Source organism: Triticum urartu, chromosome 2, assembly GCF_003073215.2.
Source record: "Triticum urartu cultivar G1812 chromosome 2, Tu2.1, whole genome shotgun sequence".
Lineage (NCBI taxonomy): Eukaryota > Viridiplantae > Streptophyta > Magnoliopsida > Poales > Poaceae > Triticum > Triticum urartu.
Window position 1 is genome coordinate 356,148,095 of NC_053023.1, and position 5,545 is coordinate 356,153,639.

Below are 5,545 nucleotides of genomic sequence, written 5' to 3' on the forward strand. Positions count from 1 at the left end.
GTCGAGCGCGCTAAGTAAGAGGCAGAGGAGGAAGAGCCTACCGACGAGCTAGACAACTGCAATACGGTGCCTGTCGCTGCTGCACCTTCAGCGACGCTCACCTCTAACGCCCTCTGCCGCTCCAGATGACCCCACTCGAAGCGGCGGGACCCCTCATAGATCTCCTCATTCCTCGCCTCTGCGGTGGCGTGTGCTGCGACCACAGCGGCGGTAAGGCTCTTTGCGTACTTGACGAGGCGCTCCTCCTCCTCCCGCAGGAACTTGATGTAGCACGCAAGGTCGCTGGCGCACGTGCAGGCCTCCACCTCAGCCTCCCTCCTTCAGGCGGCAGTGGCGAAGCAGGTTATGACCCCAGCGGTCGACGGTGGGCTGGCGGACACGGCGACCGACGATGGGATGGCGGCCACGACCACCACCTCCCACCTTTGGGCTGCGATGGCGGAGTGGGTGATGGCACAGTGGCCGATAATGGGGTGGCAGCCACGTCGGCCACCTCCCGCCTTCGGTCTATGGAGGTGGAGCGGATGATGGCCCTGGCTTTCGATGGTGGTGTGGCTGCCACGGTGGGTGGCGGCAATGGCGACCGGCAACAGCTACCGACGGGAAGCGGCGGCGGAGGGTGTGATGGGTGTTCCGCGCACACCCAACAGGGATGCCACGCGCACTACACTACGTCGGGGAATGCCGCCACCTTGGTGTAGCCTCCGAGCTGGAGCTGTCCTCTAATGAGGGCGGAGTGGCTGAGCGATGATGGCGGACCGGTGCCATTGGCGATTGTGGGCGAAGCAGACAAGATAAGCTATAGGGAGGGAGGGGCAAATACGATGCGGGACTTGCCGGTCGTAAGGGTTTATATAGCAGGCTGGTAAATATTTTGATTTTGGGGGATTTTGCCGAGTCGGGCGGGAAGCTTGCGCGGCTATGCATGGGAACCTGCGCGGTTGCACGGGAACAGGCTCACTTACGATTCATTGGCACCACTTAGAGTCATTGTTTGACCAAAAGGACGCATGCGCGGTGCTGAAGTTTGCGCTCGAAGCTGTCCGCGGCAGCGGGGTGACAAGACTTTCGAGAGGAGGACGAAATGACACGTACACATACGGTTAATAAATAAAAAACGTTTGCGATTTAATTACCTACTACCTCCGTCCTGCTTTATAAGTCATGTTTGTATTTTTGTGCCACATTTTGACTAGAGATTTAACTAATAAAATACGAATGCATGCTACCAAAGAGTATATCCTTGGATTCGTATTCGAACATTGTTTCCAATTATATTATTTTCCATAACATGCATCAACATTTTGTTAGTTAAATTTAAGGTCAAAATATGGCACAGAATATAAAGGGGATTAATAAACCAGGACGGAGGTAGTAGCACATGTCCGCTCTCTACACACGTCGCGAACGATTGTTCAACCACCGTGTGATGTGGAATGGGACGTAGTTTCACATCATGTCGCTGGCTCGCAACTGCCGGCCAAACTACTCTATGTGTGTGGTTGCTCGTGGTTGAGGCGGCCGCGTCGCTCTCTGCTCATGTCCTGCCGCACACGCTCTCCTCTCCATCCCTCCGTGCACTCTGCCAGCGTCCCTCCACGCATGCTGCCAGTGTTTGGGGATGGCACACGATCACCTACGTTCGTGCTGCCATTATGCATGTGGTTGCACCAGGCGCGGCGCGACGATGTAGTTACCCGCTGCAAAAATTGTCATGCGGACGTGCCGAGAATCCAGGCCGCCCGACCCCCATTTATTTCCGCGGCCATTTACCTTCATCTCTTATGCCCCACGACACAATAATTAAGCACACCCACGACGACACATACTGAGAGGATATCCAGCAACTCCAATGTCACTCCCCGTGGCTGATGACAACAACAGACGATAGTTCACCTCGCCTCACATAGTGGACACCCACATGAGGGGAAAGGACCTCTCGGTGGTGTACATGAACGAGCCGATCTTGGTGGAGAGCTCCATCCAAACTATGGATCAGTTGCTTGCCGAGGACAAGTACCATGTGGTCGGCTTCGACCTCGAGTTCACCGGCGGTCATGCCGGGCGTGATCAGAAGGTTACCGTCGCCCAGTTGTGCAAGCGCCATCACGTCCTGGTCTACCACTATTGCCTGGCCACAAGGCCTTGCGAGCGTTTCTCCAGGTTTATCAACAGGCGCGACTACAGTTTCGCTATGGTGGACATCATCAACGATCTAAAAGCGCTCAAGGTTTCGGGCTTGGCCTGCTAGAACCTTGTCGACATCCGCCACCACTACAGGGTCTGGGGCAGCCCGAAGAACAAGCAGAACTCCCTGGTTGACCTCACCTCGGCCATCATCGACCCCTACTACAAGAACATGAAGGCTGCGTGCAACAAGGACAAGACTGCACGGCACAGTGCCTGGGAGCAGAGACTAGATGAAGAACACGTCAAGTACACGGTCAAGGACGCGTACACAAGCTACAAGATGTATAGGCAGATCATTGACATGAGGACGTGCCTCCGTCCTGCCCCAGACGAGGGATCGAGCTACGGAGGAATGGGGGCAGCCTCAGAAGAGGTAGATGATTGGATGATCGTTCCTCCTAGTTTATAATGCATGCGATTGTTTATTGAGGTGTGTGCGAATGTTTTGTATAGTCACTTATGTAATTGGATGTTTATTTTTGGTTATATATGTTGTTCATCTGAAGACAAAGCAAATAACATTGCACACGGAGTAAACTAGGGAACCCTTTGATGACCCACAAGTATAGGGGATCTATCGTAGTCCTTTCGATAAGTAAGAGTGTCTAACCCAACGAGGAGCAGAAGGAAATGATAAGCAGTTTTCAGTAAGGTATTCTCTGCAAGCACTGAAATTATCGGTAAAAGATAGTTTTGTGATAAGGTAATGTGTAACGGGTAACAAGTAATAGAAGTAAATAAGGTGCAGCAAGATGGCCCAATCCCTTTTGTAGCAAAGGAAAAGCCTGGACAAACTCTTACATAAAGGAAAGCGCTCCCGAGGACACATGGGAATTATCGTCAAGCTAGTTTTCATCACACTCATATGATTCACGTTTGGTACTTTGATAATTTGATATGTAGGTCTACCGGTGCTTGGGTACTGCCCTTCCTTGGACAAGCATCCCACTTAGGATTAACCCCTATTGCAAGCATCCGCAACTACAAAAGAAGTATTAAGGTAAACCTAACCATAGCATGAAACATATGGATCCAAATCAGCCCCTTACGAAGCAACTCATAAACTAGGGTTTAAGCTTCTGTCACTCTAGCAACCCATCATCTACTTATTACTTCCCAATGCCTTCCCCTAGGCCCTAACAATGGTGAAGTGTCATGTAGTCGATGTTCACATGACACCACTAGAGGAGAGGCAACATACATCTCATCAAAATATCGAACGAATACCAAATTCACATGACTAGTTATAGCAAGACTTCTCCCATGTCCTCAGGAACAAACGTAACTACTCAAAAATCATATTCATGTTCATAATCAGAGGGGTATTAATATGCATAAAGGATCTGAACATATGATCTTCCACCAAGTAAACCAACTAGCATCAACTACAAGGAGTAATCAACACTACTAGCAACCCACCGGTACCAATCTGAGGTTTTGAGACAAAGATTGGATACAAGAGATGAACTAGGGTTTGAGAGGAGATGGTGCTGGTGAAGGTGTTGATGGAGATTGACCCCGTCTCGCTGAGAGGATCAAGGGTGATGACGATGGTGATGATTTCCCCCTCCCGGAGGGATGTTTCCCTGGCAGAACAGCTCCACCAGAGCCCTAGATTGGTTCGGCCAAGGTTCCGCCATGTGGCGGCAGAGTTTCGTCCCGTGAGCTTGCTTATGATTTTTTTTACGGACGAAAGACCTCATATAGCAGAAGATGGGCACCGGAGGCCTGTTAGGGGGCCCACAAGGTAGTGGGCGCGCCCAGGGGGTAGGGCACGCCCCCCACCCTCGTGGATGGTGCATGGCCCCCCTTTGGTTCTTTCTTCGCCCAATATTTTTAATATATTCCAAAACGTGCCTCCGTGAAGTTTCAGGACCTTTGGAGTTGTGCGGAATAGGTCTCTAATATTTGCTCCTTTTCCAGCCCAGAATTCCAGCTGCCGACATTCTCCCTCTTCATGTAAACCTTATAAAATAAGAGAGAATAGGCATAAGTATTGTGACATAATGTGTAATAACAACCCATAATGCAATAAATATTGATATAAAAGCATGATGCAAAATGGATGTATCACCCTTCGGTGATGATTTCATCAATCACTGACAATTACATACCAGCAAGCATTTGCCCACAACAGGCACGGGTATTAGCAGCAATCGTCTGTGTTATTATCTGTCTTCCGACACATTTCTGATTACTCACCTGTTTGCCGCGTATCACACACATCTTGTTAAGTTGAACCATTTCTGTTGTCTTGGCTCATCGCAAATAGTTCATCTGAGTAAACTGTATGCCCTATATTGCACACACCTTGATCTGGATAGCTGTTTCTATTGTGTTGCGTAATCACAAATAGTTCATCCGAGTGAACTATATGACGTATATCGCACACACCTTCATGTGGCAGACCGTTTCTATTGTTACGATCATTGCAAATAGTTCATTCGAGTGAACCCTATGCCGCTAATCACACACATAACATAGTCTGAATCGTGTTTGATGTCTCCGCCATCCCAAATAGTTTGTCTCATTTTTTGACGATTTTCTTACACCACCATTTGCGATTAATGCATCGCACACAGTTTCATCGAAGGGTCTCTGATCGTACTGTCACATTAGGACCATCCGGTAGTAGTGATAACTATTGAAGGGGGGCCACCCAGGATGCACGAGCTCAAGGGGCGTGCCCTGTGATCTCGTGGGTTCCCATGCCTTTGTTTGCCCTAAGTCCAACTCCATAAATACCATCTCGCGGAGAAAAAATAATCAGAGAAGGAATCATTGCGTTTCACGATAGGGAGCCACCACCACCTCCCGTTCTTCATCAAGAGGGCTGATCTGGAGTCCGTTCGGGGCCTAGAGGGTGGAATTCATCGCCGTCATCATCATCATCCCTTCTCCATCAACAATTCCATGATGCTCACCACCGAGAGTGAGTAATTCCTACATAGGCTTGCTGGGCGGTGATGGAGTTGGATGAGATTTGCCATGTTATCAATTCAATTTGTTATGGCTTGATCCCTACTATCCACTATGTTCTGAGATTGATGTTGCTATAACATTGCTATGCTTAATGATTGTCACTAGGGCCCGGGTGCCATGATTTCAAATCTGAACCCTCTATGTTTTCATGAATATATTTGAGTTCTTGATCCTATCTGCTAGTTATATGCACTTGTAATTGTTCTGATCCGTAGACCCCAAAGTGACAATAGTTGGGATACTCACAGGGGATGACAGTAATTCGAGGAGTTCATGTATTCACCATGTGTTAATACTTTGTTCCAGTTCTCTATTAAAAGGAAGCCTTAATATCCCTTAGTTTCCCTAATGGACTGATACATCTCCAACATAT